The sequence below is a fragment of the Ornithodoros turicata genome, chromosome 6 (genome assembly GCF_037126465.1).
Source record: "Ornithodoros turicata isolate Travis chromosome 6, ASM3712646v1, whole genome shotgun sequence".
Lineage (NCBI taxonomy): Eukaryota > Metazoa > Arthropoda > Arachnida > Ixodida > Argasidae > Ornithodoros > Ornithodoros turicata.
Window position 1 is genome coordinate 22,769,520 of NC_088206.1, and position 21,135 is coordinate 22,790,654.

The following is a 21,135-nucleotide window of genomic DNA, read 5'->3' on the forward strand; positions in this document are numbered from 1 at the left end:
GGGGCCGTGCCCCCCCCCCTGGAACTCCATGGTCGCTTGTGAAAATAGTGCACTCTTTAGTCATAGGTCGTAATGATTATTCTCAGATGTCGTAATAAGAACCTCTGAACACCCACACAGCGCGCAACTTCCGCCTCCAGAAAAAGATGTGGTGCGTTGGGTGTTTGCACTCTTGCCCCCCCCCCCCTGGAAGCGCTTTGCCCCCCCCCCCTCTGGAAGAAGTCCTGGGAACGCCCATGCGTCTCCTATAACGTTTTAGAATTTTCACTGTCATCAACGTCCATTGAGGAAGGTGCCTTTACTATCTGTGAATGTTTCATTGAGGAATAACCTAGAATTCATGTTAGCACCCACATCATCATCATCCATTCATCTACGTTGTTGTTGTTGTTGTTGTCATGTTAGCATTGTCTGCTCTTATTAATTCACTGTCTGTGTTCTGAGAGCTAAGAAAAATGCGAACTATTTGTCACAACTTCACACTGGATAGTGGTACTGGATTCTCATGTAAGATAAAATTCGTGCATTCTACAATACTTGTGTTGCGCTTGGTGCATTACTGTAGTGTGCAATGCCACATTCATTACATTTTTAGTGGGTCTACTGCACAGATACTGTGTGCATACTGCATACATGTTGTTCACTAGGCAAAAATACCTGAGCAGTACTGTGTAGTCTTTTTATGCTGGCAGACCTTTCCTTTTCATAAATGTATATCCCCCCTGTTTTTATCTGAAGTCCATAATCCTACTGCAAAATCATTATAGTACATAGAAGAGCAATGTGCAAATATACAGCAATAGACACATGCATACGGTGTTCATTAAAAAAAAAAAAAAAACAGATGTTAGACCTGAAGTACAGAGTTTGTAGCGTGCTACACGACGCAGCATGACATGGGAGTGTGTGATTCAAAGAAAGCTCCTGGAAAATGCACAGAATTCCGCAAAAAGTTTAAAATGTGATTGGTATTTTGTTTTACGCCACTCGTCGCTCCATAATATCGTTACACATCGATAAATCGTACGTAAAACATGACCCGTAGCATTATACGGTTTCTCATATACACAGCACGCTTTTTTACTGCAGAAATAAAACGTTGTCGGCATTTTGTTGCTAAAACGGCTGTCGAAACGTCAGTCAATTTCCCAAGATACTTGCCCCTACACTGTGCAAGTGCTGTAAAGGGGCTAACGCAGACGTGAGTTGATACAAATTGTTCGAGCTCACAAAACACAAACGACGTATTCCAGTCACAACATCGCACAGAGCTTGGTTCAGGAATGAGTCCGCAGCTGCCGCACTGTTTACTCATCGCGGACCCAGTGGAACCCGGCTGTCCGCTGTCTTCAAGCACAGATACGTGTAGCCACGAAAAGCCGTAGCTGGAATACACTGACAAGTACGAAGGCGCGTGCAGGTCACAGTGTCCGTTCGTGTGCATCTACGTCATAAAACATGTGTGCTTCAGAATGAATTAACTGTTTTTTTGACATGGCACTGTACCGATCTAGGAGAATGAAGGTGCATTTTGGGGAGAGTTGGATGTGGGCTTTCAGAATATCACAACCGTTTCGACTACTTAGGATATCGGCGTGGCTGACCTTTAACACTTGAAATATGACAATCGCTGAAAAAGGCAGAGAGCGGGCGGGATATGAACCATGCGTCTCTCGTTCGCCAATCGAGTGCGCTAACCAATTACGCTACGCTGGCATCTGCTCTCCGACGACTTACGCCTCATCCAACTAATGGGACTCTATTCACGTTATCTCTTACATTTCTGCTCACACACACACACATGCGTACATACAACACAAGCAGTGTCGTGTATGCCAAAGGAGTCTGTCCATTGATGGGACCTGCCTATACCTGAGGCTCCACCAACTTTTTGAGGTATCTAGCCAATCACAGGTTGAAATACAGTTGTCTATTATTACATCCATCCAGTACTTATACCTCACCCATATTTAATGGGTGCCACCATTTTAGAGAAACTCGATTGATTCGGATTGAAACGGATGTCACTGGTGACAGACCAAAACGACGGATTTTGCGCCCACTTTTATCAACGCCATCTGCATGGAGAGAGGCATGTTGGGAAGGCTCAGAAATGCAGAAATGGTTGCTGGCAGGTGATTGGCCAGGAGAGCTGTACAACCGCTTCTTCGTAGCAGACGACTGCCGGTATGAAGCTTTAAATCACGTAATGTAAGTAGATCGAATCAAAAATGAGCAAAGATGTACGTATAAATAAATGCAATTATATAATGCAAAATCCTACGTATAAGGGTCGTCCTTCTTGCTATTTTCTAGGTGTCACGGTCTTAACTAGGCCTAACGTTAGCGTCAAAAGGAATAATGATGGCGGAGCGAAAGTTGAAGCTGATTTTGCAGATGCGTACATGAGAATATGTATACTCACAGTATGAAATTAAAATAGTCTGTGAAAATTTTTTGTCACGAAATCTCCGCTTCGCCGTTCCAAGAACCATCCTTCATATTGGAGAAAATTTGGTGTTATGGCAGCTCCCATGGAAAACTGTAACCAATGAAATACGCCTAAGTTTGATTGACAGGTCGAGCCTCTTTTGTAGGCTCCTCCTAATGGCCAGACTCCCTTTGGCATACACGACACTGAACACAAGTATGAGGGAGCGGCATCTGGTGAACATGATGGGAAGTACCGGTCCTGAGGCTGAAACACCAACAGAGCCAGCATTGTACTCCTAACGAAGAATTAAGCAAATCGCTGAAAGCTGCACGGGTGAACAAAAGAAAAAGGTCCTGCACTCCATTTAATTTTCAAGAGGCTTTATTTATTAGTAACTTAAAGCGAAGAAAATCGCCATACATGCCAGAATAAAAAGGAAGAACCTCTGTTGTGTTCAGTCTCGTTGCTTTTGTTTTCTTCTCACAATTTGCATTCTACGGAAAGGAGCCGTTGCGGTAGCGGAGAAGAAAGTCTCCACTACCCGAATTTTTAGCGGTAATAACGTTTCCCACTACCAATTTAAAATGTAGCGGGATCACTACCACAACAACCGAAAACTATAGGGAACACGGTAGCAGCACCACGTAGAACGTGTTCATACACAATAATCAAGCCTACCACTTCAGAGAGTGTATAATAATAATACATATCGCATCGCGAACCTCTTTATATCATTTCGTTGTACACATTCCATCTCTCAAGAAGCATAACAAAGCCCAGAAGTGTCTAACGCACCTCGACAGCTTCGCTTTAGCCACCTCACGATCATTAGTATTTAAGAAACGGTGGTGTTTCTTAAAAACGAATTATGCACAGATCTCTGCTACTGGACGCTTTAGAACCATGCACGCCTCTGGAAGTTTATGTGCGCCTACAGCCATAAGCACACATCAGTGGAACCCCTTTGTACTCCTTCGCAGCCAGCAATGTCCGCTATAAAGGTGATGAAAAATGCAGCGGTTAATTGCCCGGGATGAAAGTCCCCTTTCAGAGCGAGGCAAAATGTAATGGGGTGCTCTGGTCTAAAAAAATGGCTAAGCTGAGTTGCATTATGCCGCACCCGTTCTGGGTTCTGGGTACACGTACAGTTTTTGTGACAGTTACGAGAAGGTTCTGACGCAGCAAAATAAAGCACGTATGCCCTAATATGAAACTTAAAGAGGAAGCTCTTTTGGTTGGATGGTTGGTGGGTCGAGCTGTCTGCCTGGCGAGAAAGAAAAAAACCCTTCGTCTGACTACATCCTGGCACTCCCCTCAGGATGCTGTGTGCTGAAGTACCATGTCGTGGCGCTGAGATCTCACTGCACGCGGAGGTCGTGGTGCAACTGCTTGCGGCCGCGCTCAGGCGGGCAACGTTACGACAACTGCAGGTTGCAGTAGAGGACGTTTCAGTGGAGCGACGTCCGTCTTCGTTTGAACTAGGAGTGGGCACGGGCAGTCAGGGCTAAGGGAACCGCAGACAGCAACAACAAAGAAAGGTTCAATGCAGGGCGGGAAATGAAGTAAGGAAGAGATAGAAGGGGGTGTAAGGGGAAGCGGTCTCGAACATAAAAAAAAAATGAAGGCTGAGGTGGAGGTTGAGATTAGTGTCTCTTCTGAAGGTCACGAGGGCGGTTTTACGATGGCGTCGTGCCGCCAAAGAGGATGTCGGAAAGTGACAAGGGGCTATGGAGCCCGTGGGACATGAGCTTCAAACGCTGTTTGTGGTAGACGGGGCAATCGAGGAGGATGTGCTGGATAGATTTCTGAGGAGCGTTGCACCTTTGGCAGACAGGGGATCATTCACGAACACCTCCAGTTTCGAAAAGTTAGTGCCTGTTGGGTCCCGAGGCAGCTCTTCGTGTTTGACCGGCAGAGAAGACTGGAAATCTCCCAAGAGCTAAGGTACCGTTTCGACACTAAATGACAGCTGTTCCTTGATCGGATCATCACGTGCGATGAAACGTGGGTGCACCATTTCACTCCTCACCAAAGGAGTCCTCCTCCTACAGGACAATGCACGCTCGCATACCGCGCAACTCACGACACGCACCTTACAGGAACTTGGCTGGGAGTTGCTGCCACATCCCCCTTACAGTCCAGACATCGTCCCCAGCGATTTCCATCTCTTCGGGCCACTGAAGGCGTTCCTTGGGGGCCGTCAAATCAGCTGCGATGACGAGGTCAAGAATGCTGTCCGATCATGGCTGCTACGCGCCGGCAAGAATTTCTACGCTGCTGGCATCCAAGCCTTCGTGAAACGCTGGGACAAGTGCATTAGTGCAGCTGGAGGTTACGTTCAAAAATGAAACTAATTTCTCGCCTGTAAGTTCATTTTACTTTTGCGAAAAATGAAAAGTCCCGGTATGACTTGAACACCCCTCCTTCAATCAGTTGCAAAACTAGCGTGAGCGTATTTATGGCACATTTAAAACTGTGTTTTGCAGCTTTATTGTTCGGAGCAGATAAACAAGGCGTCGTGTCTTTTGGAACAGGAATACGAAAATATATCGGAAAGACAATGAGATATCGCTATAGTCATTCATTGCTCTTCAAACCTCCCGCCGACTTTGAATACCGCTACCCGCTACTCCACAGAATTGTAGCGCAATACTAGCGTCGCTACAAATTTGAAAAGTAACGCTACCCCTACCAAATAAAAGTAACGTAAATACTATGCCGCTTCTTATCCGCTACCGTACCCTTCTCTATGCAACACCTTACCATAGGCTTATCGTTGTCGAATGCATCTAAAGATGGTGCAATATTTAGGTTCCCCTTAATGTTGTTGCTTCCCTTCTTCCAGCCGCACGACGGCTTCCCTTACAAAGCGTTTGACTATACGAAAGTCTACTTTTAATACGCTTTTCCCGAGAGCATGAGTTTATCAGTAAGAGTCTACCCGTGTGAGATCACCTCCGTAATGAAACATTTGGAGAGAGAAAAATATCATATAGCTTTTCCCTGAATATGCCAAACGCTGTCAACAATCAATTGCTTTAAGGTTAATCGCCTGTGCACCGCCACCAAGCAGGTGTGCAAAGAGCATTAATAAGGATATTGGCGTACACTCGCTCCCGGATAATATTATTTGTTCATTTTGTGTAGCGGGTAGCGGTATCAATGCCTCACGTGAAGAACTTCTGGTGAGATAGAATTACCTAAGCTTACACAGGTTGCTGAATGCGTTATTTTTTTCCTATTTATTATTATTTTTTATATTTATTATTAGTTATTTTCTCACGTTACATACGTTACACTGTGGGTATATGAGCTACACAAAATGAACAAATATTATCCGGGAGCCAGTCTACGCCAATCCTTATTAATGCTCTCTGCACACTTGCTTGGTGGCGGTACACATGCGATTAACCTTAAAGTAATTGATTGCTGACAGCGTTTGACATATTCAGGGAAAAGCTACATGATATTTTTCTCTCTCTAAATGTTTCATTACGGAGATGATCTCACACGGGTAGACTCTCACTGATGAACTCATTATTACGAAAGGGGAAGGAGCGACCGAGCCGAACAGCCTTCAAACGCTTTACTACTAATAACAAGCAAAAACCGAATCTCAGGATGCGCCACCGGCGCGCCCTATTCGCCCCTTCTTCCTCTTTCCTCAACGTGTTCCCCGGCCGGCGTTGTGATGATGCGCTGCCGGTAGCGCCACCGGTAACGCCACCAGTCCCACCAAACTTCGCGTCGTGCCTTAACCTGTCGACTGGGGACCGCCCGCGGGAAGTCCGGCAGGGTCTTCATGAGCGCCCTCGCAGTAGGGCCACTAGGATAGGAGTCGTAGAAGGACGTTGCTCGGCGCAGGTTCTCCAAATGTCCAGTACACCTGACACGGTGGACGTACTTGTCGATGCTCATGCTGGGAGAGATGCTTCTAGGGATGAGCGAGTCCTCGCCCGTTGACACGTCAGGAGAAATATATGGGGTCTCCACGGGCTTGGGATTGGGTCCCGCTCCTGGTACTGGTTCAGTAGCGAAATCTCTTGCCTCGTCGGTTGATGACGCAGAACGCTGATCGCCGATGACGACGAGTGGATCGCCACTGGACGAGATTTCGTTCAGTAGCGAAGTCTCGTATCGTTCTTGCTGACGTTTGGAGCAGTACCTTCGAGTGTCGGAATCTTCTCTGGCATTCCCTCCAGAATATCGGTCGTACGGCCTGTCTCCTGCCTCAGCAATAGAGCTGTTCCGACTGTCTTCGTGTATAGCACCGCAACCGCCGAGGGAAACGAGGCCAGGAGGAAGCTTCTGTGCCACGAAACGCCGAGCCTTCAAAATAGCAAGGAGATGTTGTCCTGGTGCTCTGAGGCCTCCAGGAAACCCTGTTCAAAGCCATCGTCATCGATTGCCTCTTGAATGGCGACGTCCAGGTCCTTGAGCTTCTTGGAGCATTCTTCTAGTTGAAAAATGACGTTCACGATGGAAGCACGTACGGCATCGCCGGTGGCCTGCCATCGACCGGTGGCCGCATCTAACTTGGTGATGAGACGGATGATCTCCGAGCGTAGGATGCCACGGGTCTGCCGAAGACAATCCATCGACCACAGATGGTGGTGGCCAGACGACGAGGGCTCGGTTGTTCCTCCGAAAACTGACGAGAGCGGGTGGTTCCCGGAGCAACGAAAAGGGAAACCAGGTGAACGCCTGAAGGAGAATCGGCCGTCCTTCCGAAATATCGAGAGCGGGTTATTCCCGGGTTTCGGCACCAATATTACGAAAGGGGAAGGAGCGACCGAGCCGAACAGCCTTCAAACGCTTTACTACTAATAACAAGCAAACCGAATCCCAGGATGCGCCACCGGCGCGCCCTATTCGCCCCTTCTTCCTCTTTCCTCAACGTGTTCCCCGGCCGGCGTTGTGATGATGCGCTGCCGGGTGCTGCCGGGATGCGCGCTCGATCTGCCGTTGCCGAAACTCGACGGCCAGCTCCTCAGGAAGGCAGCGCATCACAACGCGATGCAGTATCACCGCGTAAGTTGATTGGGGAACGCCGAGGTTGTTGAGGCAGCCAGTTCTGAACTTGATTGAGTCGTAGAGATCCCTCAGCTTCTCGACGTCCTTCGCAGCTGCTACAGGATGAAGACTTAAGAGCTTGTCGATGTGTGCGTCCACGAGTGCTGCCTGTCGTCCGAATCTTTGTTGCAGTGTACTGATGGCCGTATCGTAATTGGAATCAGAAATCCCAATCCATTCGATGGCTCGCCTAGCAGGTCCGGACAGATAAGAGAGAAGATATTTAAACTTCTCTATCTTTGGCAGGGAAGCACACTCATGAATCGTTGTCCGGTAGTGGTCCCAAAATCCCTGCCAATCATCCACCTTGCCTGAGAATGCCGGCACGTGCAACTTGGGAAGAACGACGGACCGAACCGTGGCTGACTGGTGGCTACCGGCGGCTATTGAAGGTGCAGTTTGCGGCCGTTGATCGGAGAGAGCTGTGGGAGCAACCGCAGAGCTTCGTATGAGGCGTTGGGCCTTGGAAACCGCGAGGCAGATGTCGTCCTGATACCGACTGGCCGCTGTGAACTCTTCCTCGAACTGCTCGTCACTTATTCCTGCTTGAACGGTTGTGTCGAGATCCTTGAGCTCCCTAGACTTCTGCTCAAGGGGACGCGCCGTATCTTCGACTTCGGGGAGCGAGGGCTCATCACTACTGGAGAGGGCTTCGAGCCGATGAATGAGCCTCGTAACGGCGGCGCGGAACGGCCTTCTGGTCTCGATTCATGGCTGGATCGACGATGATATCCGGCTCGACGGACCAAAAATAATGTAGACAAAGGAGACCAGACCCGATACCACCAGCTGAACCTTACTAGAAGTGAACTGAACCGTAGCTCAGCCTACAAGCGAATGACCAAAGCGCGAGACCCCCGCGCCCCCATTCTCCTCTTCGTTCTCAATCTTTAACACTCATGCTCCCGGGAAAAGCGTATTAAAAGTAGACTTTCGTATAGTCAAACGCTTTGTAAGGGAAGCCGTCGTGTGGATGGAAGAAGGGGAGCAACAACATTAAAGGGAACCTAAATATTGCACCATCTTTAGATGCATTCGACAACGATATGCCTACGGTGAGGTGGAGGGGGGGGGGATATGTTTATTAAGAAAAAGACCTACGGTAACGTGTTGCATGGAGAAGGGTACGGTAGCGGATAAGAAGCGGCATAGTATTTATGTTACTTTTACTTGGTAGCGGTAGCGTTACTTTTCAAATTTGTAGCGACGCTAGTATTGCGCTACTTTTCTGTGGAGAAGTGGGTAGCGGTATTTCGTTACTTAATTTTGGTAGCGGGTACAACACTGGCCAGCTCCCGTGGTCTAGTGGTACGATGACGGCGTTCCACGACGCGACTGGGATGGCAGGAGTTCAGATTATTGAGAGATCCGAAAATGGCAGTTTGGAAAGCTCGGTAGTGTGGGTAATGACAAAGAATATACTCTGGGTCTTCTACAGCACTGCACTGACAGCATCTGAGAGAGTCCACGTGCCTCATGTGGTAATGACACTGAGCTGTAAATGCCCCATTGAGTCACAGTCCATGAGTCACAGTGCACCATCTTGGCGAGAAGTGTTTTGTGGCATCCAGAAATCATGCTCTGGGTCAACATTGCTCAGAATAGACGGGAGGAAAATGTCAGTTGTCCATTGACAGGAAGACTATTTATAGAATCCATTGATGTGTTGGTGAACGAGATCCGCTTTCTACATGACCAGTAACAGTCCTTTGCTATCTTTCACTGTGATTTAATTAAACACCTCCCTCATGTGACGGTGTTCCCGGCACAGTTTTACCTTGCTGAACCACTTTTCGCGGCTCTTATCAAACATAACATTAGCGGTTCTTTCTAGGCTGAGGCCTAAAAGCAAGAGACGTTTACATGATGTTTACGTGATTACCGTCGAAGACGTCAGTAAGATGACGACAACATCCGGGGCGACCCCAGAAATAGACAGGGTCTTGCCCTATAAAAGTCTACCCGCGCCGGCATGCCGCGCTCGCTAATTACTCAACGCAGGTGGCACATTGTGTTGCCTACGGATAAACCTCATGGGGACATTCAATCGGACATACAATTAAATATCGAAATGACTGGCACGGCAACGCTAAGTTATAACGCAAAATGTGCGATTCCCATAGTCAAACCAGCCGAGATGGCGGTGTTGCGAAGCGCAGTTGTGACGCAACTCCCCAGACGGCGACGTGTTGCTTTTGCAGACAGAGACGTCTCCGCGTAATGTTATTTGACTGCGTTTCAGTATAAGCAGACGACGTCCCTTCTGGTTGTCGACTGCTAATTACGTCGGCAATTTCCTTCCTCACGTTGCTCTCCGGGAGCAAAAGACGTATACGACAGTTACAGGAAAGCGAAATAAAAGCCGCTGTTCCATCTGGCTGGGAGGATATGCGACACGTCGCCGTCTGGGGAGCAGCATGTCAACTGCTCTTCTTAAAACCGCCCTCTTGATTGTTTTGACTAGCGCAATTCCATGTTTTGCGTTATAACTTCGCGCTGCGGTGCTCAATCACTTCGAAATTTACCATGATTGAATGCCCTTATGAGCTTTATATGTAGACCACACAATGTGCCTCTCTTGATTGAGGCCCCTGCATTGAGCCCCCTGCCCCCTGCATTGAGTAAATGCCGAGCACGGCATGCCGATGCGGGAAGACACTGTATATTCAAGGATCAAGAGCCAAAAAATATACGTCCAAACGCTAAGCTCCGTCGTCGTGAACAGTGCGTCGTACAGCCTAGCTTAGTCATCTCTCTTTCCTTGTTGTTGTTTTTCGTACCTTTTTCTCGGAGCGGCAGAACTTGTCAGGAGACAAGTTCAAGCTCTCCGTATTATTGTTATGGCGAATTCGGGTGGTCATTTCGTAGCAACACGGCCGAGCGCTCGGAAATTGCTTGGTCGGCGACCGAGCAGGATCACGTGACCGTTGCCACCCAAACATGATTGCTAGGAATCTAGCGGTTTTAGGTACTTGCATCACGCTAGGGGCGTCGCGGTCGCCCGTCTTCGAGTTCTGTCGTCTGCTAAACCACGTGATTTCAACATGCGGGCCAATGAGGGCACTCACCACCGTTGCAGTGCGGATATGACGACACCGGATACAGTTGAGCAGTGGCGTAGCCACTGGGGGGCTAGGGGGGGCCCGAGCCCCCCCCTAACTGGCACCGACCGACCCACACAAATCGTGCAAATCCGAGGAGAAAATAATATATGAGGGGGGGGGGGGGCAGTGTGGCAATCGCGAAAGTTCTTACAGTTCATGGCGTCTATCTAAGCGGCACACTTGAATGGTTTCCAAAGTATGAGCTTTTCAAAATCCTTCCAATCTCGTGACACCACCTCATTGGACATCACAGCATAATCGTATTGTGAATGTCCAAATCAATTATTTTCGTTTTTTTTTTTCAACCGCATGCTGCGGTGTGCACAAATATTGTGTGTTGTCGCACCCAGGATCAGCGGGGGGGGGGGGTTTCGTATAGAGCCCCCCCTACCTTGGAGGACTGGCCACGCCACTACAGTTGAGCAATCTACTGCTCGATCGTTTTGAGACCGGGGCAAAAAAAAGTGCTAGCTGGCAAATTCCGAGCGCTCGGAAAGTGCCACGCGAACATGCGAGATTGCTTCATTTCGACCAAGCGAACATGACTGCTCGAGATCTGGCAAAAAAAGTTGCTACGAAATGACCACCCGAATTCGCCATTAGTCCGTCCAACTCCAACTCCACTCCGTTGTGGTCGTCGTCGTCGTACACTGTAGAATAAACTGTTCAAACAGAATGATAATAATAAAGGTAGACAACTGGAGTAAATTTACAGGTAGGGTGTGTCAGCCTATCTGTTTAAGGGGACCGAAAAGTGAAAAATAACCCCCCTATTTTTGCCCACTGTCGTGCACAACATCGTTGTTTGATAAGACGCAGAAAGCATTACTTCTCAATTTCGGCATATTTTTTACGTATAAATGTTTTGAAGATCGCCGGAACATGGACGGTGCTGCCAGCAATAAAGAAACAAGGGAAAGGGTGCAGGCTAGCTGGTATAGATCCATGAAGAAGACCGAGAGACACGGACACAGAAGACGACACACGTAGGTTCTCAGACACAGCAATAAAATTTATTAGTTCATCTCAACTTAAAAGCTAAAAATCTTCGAAGGGGTGCGAGAGGGATAAAAGACGCATTGCTAACTACGTTTCCCCTGGTGGCAATCTCCAAGGATTCCCGAAACAACCTTCGGTGTGCGTAGGGTTCATTGTGCGTAGATCATTTACGGGATTGTAGAGGTTGCCAGCCTTGCTTCAAGGACACTACAGTGCTTGCGTGGGAACTCTACGCACACCGAAGGTTGTTTCGGGAATCCTTGGAGATTGCCACCAGGAGAAACGTAGTTAGCAATGCGTCTTTTATCCCTCTCGCACCCCTTCGAAGATTTTTAGCTTTTAAGTTGAGATGAACTAATAAATTTTATTGCTGTGTCTGAGAACCTACGTGTGTCGTCTTCTGTGTACGTGTCTCTCGGTCTTCTTCATGGTGCTGCCAGCGAACGGCGAAAAAGAGCAACTTGGGTTTCGGGTTCAGGGCTCCCAGGGATTGGTCAACCCTTACCACGTGAGAGTTAATTTTGTGGAGAGCAAAGTTGACGCACATTATCTTACAGCTAAACGCCATTTTAACAATGACGCTCACTTCCATAGCCTTTACGAGAAGAAAGCATTCAGCTACTTCGCCGCTACGAGCTACGATCCGCCGCACCATCTGCAAGGCCATCCGTGTGATCGCGTTTATTGTTTACGTCGTGGGTGGTCATGTTGGTCGCGCGAAGTAGAAACCAGAAAGTATAAGTGAATGACATGTTCGTGGCTGTTGTGTCAATTATTCGAGAGACCTACATATGCCTGGTGTAGTTTTGGTGCCGATGACTGCGAATATCCCGTAGAAGGCGAATTGCGAAGACGTAACGAAGCACACTGATGCTCAGTACCCAGTGATTTTGGTTCACCGAGGTGACGAGTTCAACACAACGTCTTAGGTACGTACAGGCGTCACACATGTATAAATTATAATATAGCGATGACGTATTCCATTTAACTTATATTATCCTACTTGTCCCGTACTCAGCATTGTCGACATCAACAAATTTAATTTTAGGGGCCTTCCAGTGTTGAAGTGGCGGAAGACTTCTTCGTGTGTGTGTGATCCAGGCACTCAAGTTGACATGACAGAAATAGCTGAAAGCAGGTATGCAAAGTCCACAGATGGAAGCACTAGATTTGTTACGTGCTGCAGACTTTGTGACACTTTTTGGAGTCTTTGGACAGGTGTAGAACGTTAGTATGGCGTCAACAATATGAGACGAAACCGATGAGTACTACTAGCTTGTTTGAAGGGTACAAGAATACTTCCTGTTGAGGTGTAGTTATGACTTTATGACTAAGGAACGCTAATTAATTTTCTAGAGATGCGTCCTCTACACTTGAATGCCCAATGAAACAGCGAACGTTCAGTGTCTTTGAAGCCCCACTACTGGAATTGTTCAATGTGTGTCAGAGCTGTAGTGAGCCATGCAAGGTTACCACATCATATTGCTTCTAAATTTGCAGAGTACCCCTATCTCGGACGCAACTGTCATTTCTCTTTATTGCTCTTCCGATCCTACCTTCTCATAGGTTAGTGTGGTTCACGATACACTGCATGGGCACTGCCTTTCTCTACTGATTCTTTCGGTTTCTTGTTCTGTTGAATAAAACTTCACTTGAGTTTGCAGCTATCACGCTGTCTACTGTGTTTGCCCCTCATCTATATTGATGTGCTATAACGGTATAGCACATCAACATGCCAACAACCTACAAACAACTACAAAACAACCTTGCCTAGTCCTACTTTTTGATGGAAACTACACGATGTGGTAACGTCCAGATATATAAAGTTTTAGTCGACGGAGATTTGCTGTTTTTGTACAACCTTCATTGTACAGTTCTTTTGTCTCACTTAGCATTCCTGAAGAAATGTTCTCATCTTCATCAAGATGACAGGTCATTGTTTGATCTGCAGCATTATTGTTCCTGTAATCTTTTCACCAACAGAGAATACAAAAGTGAACAAATGGTAAAATATAAAATATAACTAGCTTATTAAATTCAAAAGCAAAAGACAAAACTGTTTATACGTCTCTTGTTTATTTTGTTGCAGATTTTACAACTCTATCAAGTACGTCAAAACATGAGAGGGCAGGAAGTCCTACTCCGTTTCCTAAATCCCTGGACAATAAAACAGAAATATATAGTTTGAGCTGTGACAAAACGTTGCTTCTGCTCTTATATTATATTTCAATCAAATGTTACGATGCATTTGTAGTGTACACTGAAGCCAGTTTCAATTTGCAGGGCTGTCAAAAGTACTTTACAAAAGTACGAGTACATCTCAATTACAGTAACTGAAAACTTATGCAATCAATTATTTAGCCATTTTGGGGCACTATGCACACCAATGGAGCACGGTTAACTTTGAACCCAGATCAAGGGTTGCTAATAAGTCAGCCCTCAAGTCCTTCTTTACAAATGTTAGTTGGTGACATGATAATGAATCAGTTACAAGTACTCCGTTTAGCAAAACAGAGTTAATTAAGTGCTAAATCCCAATCTTGGTTCAAATATTAATTGACATTTGGAAACGTGGTCACTAAGAAGTATACTAAAAGGTTATGAACACAGTTCAGCTGAATGAGACTGATGAAAATTATCTTACTTACTCCTCACACATACAATTGAGACATGAGTATAACCTACAAATACATCTATGCCCACAGGTTACTTAACCCTCCAGGAACAAACTAATTATAATATGGTGTGACAGCAAAGAAAAAGCAATGAGAAAAACTTGCAGCAAGCACGAAATGAAAATACACATTTCTGACATGACATCAACTGGACATTACGCATGGCATCAACATTTCTACAAGTCTGCGCACTGATGGGAAAGCATGCCTAATTGCATGCATGACGCAGATCGAGATCCAGTGGAGTACTTTCTATTGTATTTTCTCGGAGCACCCCATATCCTTCTTGTGAATGGATGACAGGTGGTATAACGGAATTTCCTGCAGAAATAAGGGTTTTCCGTCCAGTTTACCGTTCAAGTAGCGCGTAAAGACCACACGGCGCTGCCGTGTATGTTGCCATGGTCTTCGGTTTCTCGGAACACCTGCACGACGAAAAAACAGCGCTTGTTTCGGCTTACACAAGTGCTTCTCCCTGATACATGGAAATTTCACAAAACAGTCCATGTTCACGGCACGGTGAGCTACTGCTGAGGACGAATGTGACTCCAACTAATCTCTGCACGAGGAATCTTCTTCTGCGAAGAACACACTTTCCACCACGCTAACGCACGAACAACAGTTCTGCGTGAGCGACAGTTCTCGAATGCAGAATTCCAGCGCACTCATGTTCAAGAGGCTCAAAATTCTCCACGTAGAAAGTGGTTACAAATGGCCACTGCCATTTTCGTTTTCGCCGGATTTGCGCCCGAAAGTGCGCGTGTTACATGTGTCCTCGACAGATGGCGCGGGGTCATGAATTGTTGACAGACTGCTCGGTTTCCTACTAGGTCTCTGGACATGCAATTATGGAAAATTCGATTACAGAAAAACTACAGCGATTTCAGCGGAATTCTTTTATATTTGAACTTTTGAAGGTTCAAGCTTTTCGCTGAACATGAAGTTTCGATAGGTTTATGTTCACTTTTCGGTCCCTTTAAACAGATTGTGATGAAGGATGTCATTCTGTCTCCTGATTTCTTCAAAATGGGCGCCCGTCTTATCTTGGACACATTATGCATGTCCAAGACAGATGTCTCCTCCTGTTTTCAACAAATCAGGAGACATGATGATATAATTCAAAATGGCGGTTGCCCAGGAGCATGTTATACGGTAAAGTTCTGTTTTAACAGTCCGACGAGCTGGTCGAGAATGTGTAGGGCGTGTTGGTTGGGACTGAACATGATTGAGAACGCTTCCGTGTGTGTGTCGTCTTTGTCGCTCCGCGTTCTTAATCATGTTCACAAGCAGATCGCTCGGAAATAGCACACCGCCACCATCACCTCTGTTTTAACAGTGTACCTACTCAAACACCGATCTCACAGTGGTCATCCCACGACTGATTAGGGATATCCGAGCATCTCAATGCATTCACATACGCGGGTACAGAAATTAGCTCGGCCACACAGTGAGTATACCATTATGATCTAGTCATTTTAATAAGGGAGTGGAAAATATATTGACAAAACGCCTTCTCTTTTGGACTTGTTATAGAAGCAATAAAAGTAGGTGGTCGGGAAGTTCAGCCTCGACAGTTTTGGGAAAGTCTGTGCTCTCGTACTACGTACTACTACTACTACTGCTACTACTACTACTACTAGTACTACTACTACGTACTACGTACTGATGATGTCTCGGAATCCAGAAGAGATCCTCCAAAGCCACGGAAGTCTCGACAAAATATGAACGTAACCTGAACAGACCGCTTCGACACATGTCTGCCCTTCCTCAGCAGAAAAAGTTCTCCAATATTTTTCCTTCAGCCGTCCTATTTCCACTACTTTTATTCTTTTTTTTTCTGTCAATGTCGTTAGCTGTGTTGCCGGAGAATATCTGAAGAATGCACGTACAAAAAATCACTAAGACGGATGACTGAATAGAGTAGTACGCACATGGACGAAAGCTACTCACCCACCGCAGGAACACTTCCCCACAGGTCAAGTACGCTCACCTGAAAAAGTACAGAGACGTAGTTATAAATATACCTTCAATACAATTCAAATTTGGGGTTAATTAAATTCCGCGGTGCATTCATTGTGAATTCGAAGCTTTTTCTTCCAACCACATGGGCGAGTGGATAAAAGCATCCAATGTCATGCTGTAGACTGAAAGCTGGTTGGTTCGAACAACAACAACTTTATTGTGAGATGATGAATGGGGAGTTTCATCGCCAGGGGCTGTACTCTGCCCCGAAACTCCGCCCGGCCCGAGCTGTACTCGGTGCCACGGACGCTTACCCTTGCACATAACAAACAGAAACTCACCCCGCCGAGGCCCGAGCCACAGCTACATAGGCGTATTTGTGATGCGATCCGCCAACAGGTTCATACGATAGAGGACCACCATAACACAGCATACACCACACATACCTGGAACGCGTTTGAACAACAACAACTTATCGTGAGATGATGAATGGGGAGTTTCATCGCCAGGGGCGATACTCTACCCCATTGCTGGTGGTGATGCGGGAAATGAAATAATGAGCCCCTTCACAATAAGGATCGAAGTCCTATGGTATCCAGAAAGGTTCAAGAGAGCTTCGAGGGCAGAGCGCTGGTTGGCTGGATGTGGCCAGGGACCAAGCAATTTTGTGAGAGAGAGAGGGGGGAGTCTATCTCATTAAGGGATCCGGAGAGTACGGTTTGGGAAGGTTGGTAGTGTGGACAATGGAAAACAATGCGCTCTAGATCTTCTACAGCACCGCAGTGACAGCACTGGGGAGAGTAAACTTGCCTCAAGCGGTAACGCCACTGCGCTGTAAAAGCCACATCGAGGCGCATTCAATGAACTAATGCGGCATCTTGACGAGAGGTATGTCGAGGCACGCGGAAAACGAGCGCTGGATCAACTCAGCTCAGCATAGCTGGGGGGAGAATGTCAGTGGACCATTGGCGGGAAGCCAGGGGAGTCACGAGGCGTCGAAGTACGGAACGACGATCTCCTCTCAGCATAGCAATATGTGTCCATCTCCGAGACCAGAGAGCTGCTTCTGTGGCGCTGTCGGCCTGTTCATTCCCTTCGACACCGCATTGGGCTGGAACCCACTGGAGAACCAGCCTGTGCCCTGCTTCGTAAACAAGGTTGTAGGTCATTAACACATCCATCACCAACGGTGCGGATGAGCCTTGGATGCTAGAGTTTTCAATTGCTTGCAGCGCAGTTGTAGAGTCAGTAAAAACGACCCGTTCCCGCAGGGTAAAATCAACGATGTGCTGCAGAAAGAAAAGTATGACATAGAGTTCCGCAGCTGTGCGAAAGGCGACGTCCTTCCACTACGCCTTCGGATAGGATGACGAATGCCGAGGCGGACTTGCCATTTCAAAATGCGCCATTGGTGTATGCAGCGGCAAATGTAAAAAACTTCGCGTCTACCAGAGCATAAAAATGGGCTCAAAGGACTTGAGGGGGAACCTGATCTCTTCGTTCCAGGAGGCCCGGAAGACGTACGAAGGTGTGTGGCACAGGCAGAGACCAGAGGGCGTCCGGCGATGTGACGTCCTTAGCTATGAAGCCAGTGAGAGCCTGGCGTGTCCTCTGCGCTACTCGATGGAAACCACTTTCAGGACGGTATGGAATTTTCTTGAGGAATGGGTGACGGGGAATGTGCGCACGCAAACGTAGGAAGTGCCGAGCCGTTTCACGCTCACAGAGAACCTCCAGTGGGGGTTCACCAGCTTCAGCCAGGACTTGCCGTGTTTCAGCCATTCTTGGAACTCCAACGCGGCGACGAAGGCTTCGGGCAAACAGGGTCCGAGGGGTATTTAATGACGTTGTGGAAATCGTGTGCAAGATTGGAAGGCTGTAAAGCACAGTCGCTCTCATCAAAGCCGCGTGAACGGCTAAAAGGGAGCTGATCACAGCCACATCCAGAAGCCAGAAAGATGTTGAATTGCAGGAAGCCATAGCTTCCCTTTGGTTTCAAGGTGCTTAACGTGGCGAGCCCAGCGCAGGTCCGAGTCCATGACCACACCAAGGAAGCGTTGGGAACGTACAGGCTCGAGCGTTTTTGCACCAACCCAAAGAGGGAAATTTGTCATAGCCTTGCGAGCGAAAGGGAGCTCGACGCACTTTTCCTGCGAAAGGTCCATCCCAACTCGCGTGAGGTACAGATGGACATTATTTAAGGCTAGCTGCAAACGACGCTGAATGGCTGGTCGTGACTTGTCTACTCTACAAAGGGCAACGTCATCGGCATACACAGAGAATGCTACTTTGCGAGGAATTATCGATGTTAGGCCCGCCATTACCACATTAAAGAGTGCAGGACTCAGAATGCTTCCTCGGGGTACGCCTTCATTAACAGGACGCTTAGGGCCTGAGTTCGAATACTACCCAATGGTAGCAAGTTGGGCTTGTTGGTACATGATGTCTATAATACAGAGCGTAGTAGACAAAGGACGGAAGCAAAAGACAGAACAGGCGCTCCGATTATCTCCTTTGCTTTCGTCCTTTGTCTAGTTTAGAAATTAAAAGCGCTAAAAACAGACCACGACACGGACACACAGATAGCGCACTAGTAGCAACTTTATTGTGCACAAGAGACAGGTTTAAAAAGCTTCGGAAACTCCCTTTCCTTCTCAACCAGATGAATGGACGCATTGCTGACGCAGCCTTCCCCTTTTTCTGCAATCAAGAAGACCTTCCAAATCTCCCTCTCCCTACCCTCCCGGAATCTCCCGTTAATCTTGAAATTACGTAACAGGATATCACAGCCACAGTGCGACACATGCTCAGATAAATTTCCGGACCTTGCCGACACAGTATATCGATGTTCGTGTAATCTCGTGTTTACACAACGGCCGATCTGCTCTAGATAAACACGGCCGTAAGACAATGAAATTGCATACACACATTCAACGCAACAGACTACAAACTTATCTTTGTGCTTTATAGTACAGCTATCAGGATGGGCGACAACTTCCCAGTTAGAGCCCCAGGAGAGCTTCTCTTCAGGAAGCAAGGAAGATTTGATTGGCTCCGAAATCCGAGAGGATGAGAAGTGACGAAGCCAAAATAACAAGAAAATGTGCGCGCTGTTCCTGACCGCCTTTGGTCGCGCGTCCGCGCTTATCGTAGTCTGTTAATCTACCACGACGTGCTCAAAAGCATTTGAATTCCGGAAGGGTCCTTCTCCAGACCATGTGCCCACTGCGAAATGCCTCCTATTATCGGATGAGACATATTGTATTGGTTGTACCGGTACAGGCGGAGAGTGGAACATGCTGGAATAATAAAATGAAAAGGAACGAGCGACACTGGATGACACACTTGAGCATTAAAATAAATGTCTCGATAAAGTGACCCCTGGGAACTTGCGTAACACTCCCCTCTCGCACGCTGCTTCAAAACTGCACCCAATACTGAAAGCCACGATTTAGCCAACGCGGACCCAACAGTCATTTTTGCAACACCCCTCTTTACCACCTTTGATTGATTACAAATGTACGGCATCATTGGTTTGCTAGGTCTCTGCTGGTAACGCCAACACAGGTGGTCACCCTTATCTATCAACAGCGGGTCCATTTACTGCAAAGAACTACCATTGTACGCTCAACAGTGGACTCCAGAGCTGGTGCTGCAGTCCTTAAAATTGCTAGGATCTGCTCAGCAATATCAACAACGCTGTCGGCTATGGACGATCATCTGTTTACAAACATGTGACGTCACGAGAAGACCGGTTCGAGGTTATCATTTGCTGTGGTGGGCAAGAAGCGGGAAGAACGCGTCGGGGCTGATAGGCTGATAAAGCTGACGGTGCCCACCAGCATGCTTTGCGCGGCGGCGTTACGTAATCAATGACGTAGGGGCTCGGGTCGCCTATAAGCAAGCAATCATCAACGGTAACATCTCATTACGACCGAAGTGTCATTACGACCGATGTCTCGATCATTACAGCGTAATCTCTCATTATGGCCAACAATCATTTAATCCCCAAGTGTCTCGTTAGCCGAAATCTCAGTTCGACCAAATGTGTCTGATCACGGCCAAAGGTAATCTCACTTCGGGCAAAAAAAAAAAAAGCATCGGGCCGCCATATTAGTAATCGCTGTGTCGTATGCCTCCCAAAGTGTTATGTGTTCATGTTCATGTTCAAGTGTCCATGCACACAATGCTATACGTGGCAGTGTTTCATGCATCCCTCGTGAAAAATGTTTTATTTCCATACTGTGTCACACGATATTTGTATCCAGATAGGTAGAAGTCCAGCGAACCGGTAAGGAAGTATGAAGGGAAGTGCATCAGGACGAGAGCCGCCGATATTTCTGTTACATGTATTTTCTCCCGGTATTCAAGCAACATGCTACTCATTGATTTTGTGAACAAACTGCTAGTGTGCATTCTGAAAAAAAAAAAAAAAAATTACTCCACAGTAGCATGTGCCAGGAGCTGCCTCCTACAATTTCTGTCCTTAATTTAAAAAAGTACATAAGGTGCTGTACAAAATGACATATGCTCTTCTTCGGTGATGAGCCATGTCGCCAACCAGACATTTATGACTATTTATAGGTGGGCATATTCAAGAAAAATAATTTTTAAAATACGTATGACCATGCAATGACAATTATGTCATAGTTATGCAGTGCCGTAGCCAGAAGAATGGTACGGGAGGGGTTCTATGAGGACTTTAAATGGCAGAGGGAGATTCCCCTTATTTCCCACTCCCAAATGCACTATCAAAGGTACGAGTATTATTTCACGAGGAGAGAGGGTTGAACCGCAAAACCCTCCCTTCTGGCTATGCCAATGCACTGCAATCACAACGTTCTAAGCGTGTGTCATCCGGGGACGGATCCAGACCTCTAGTTTGGGG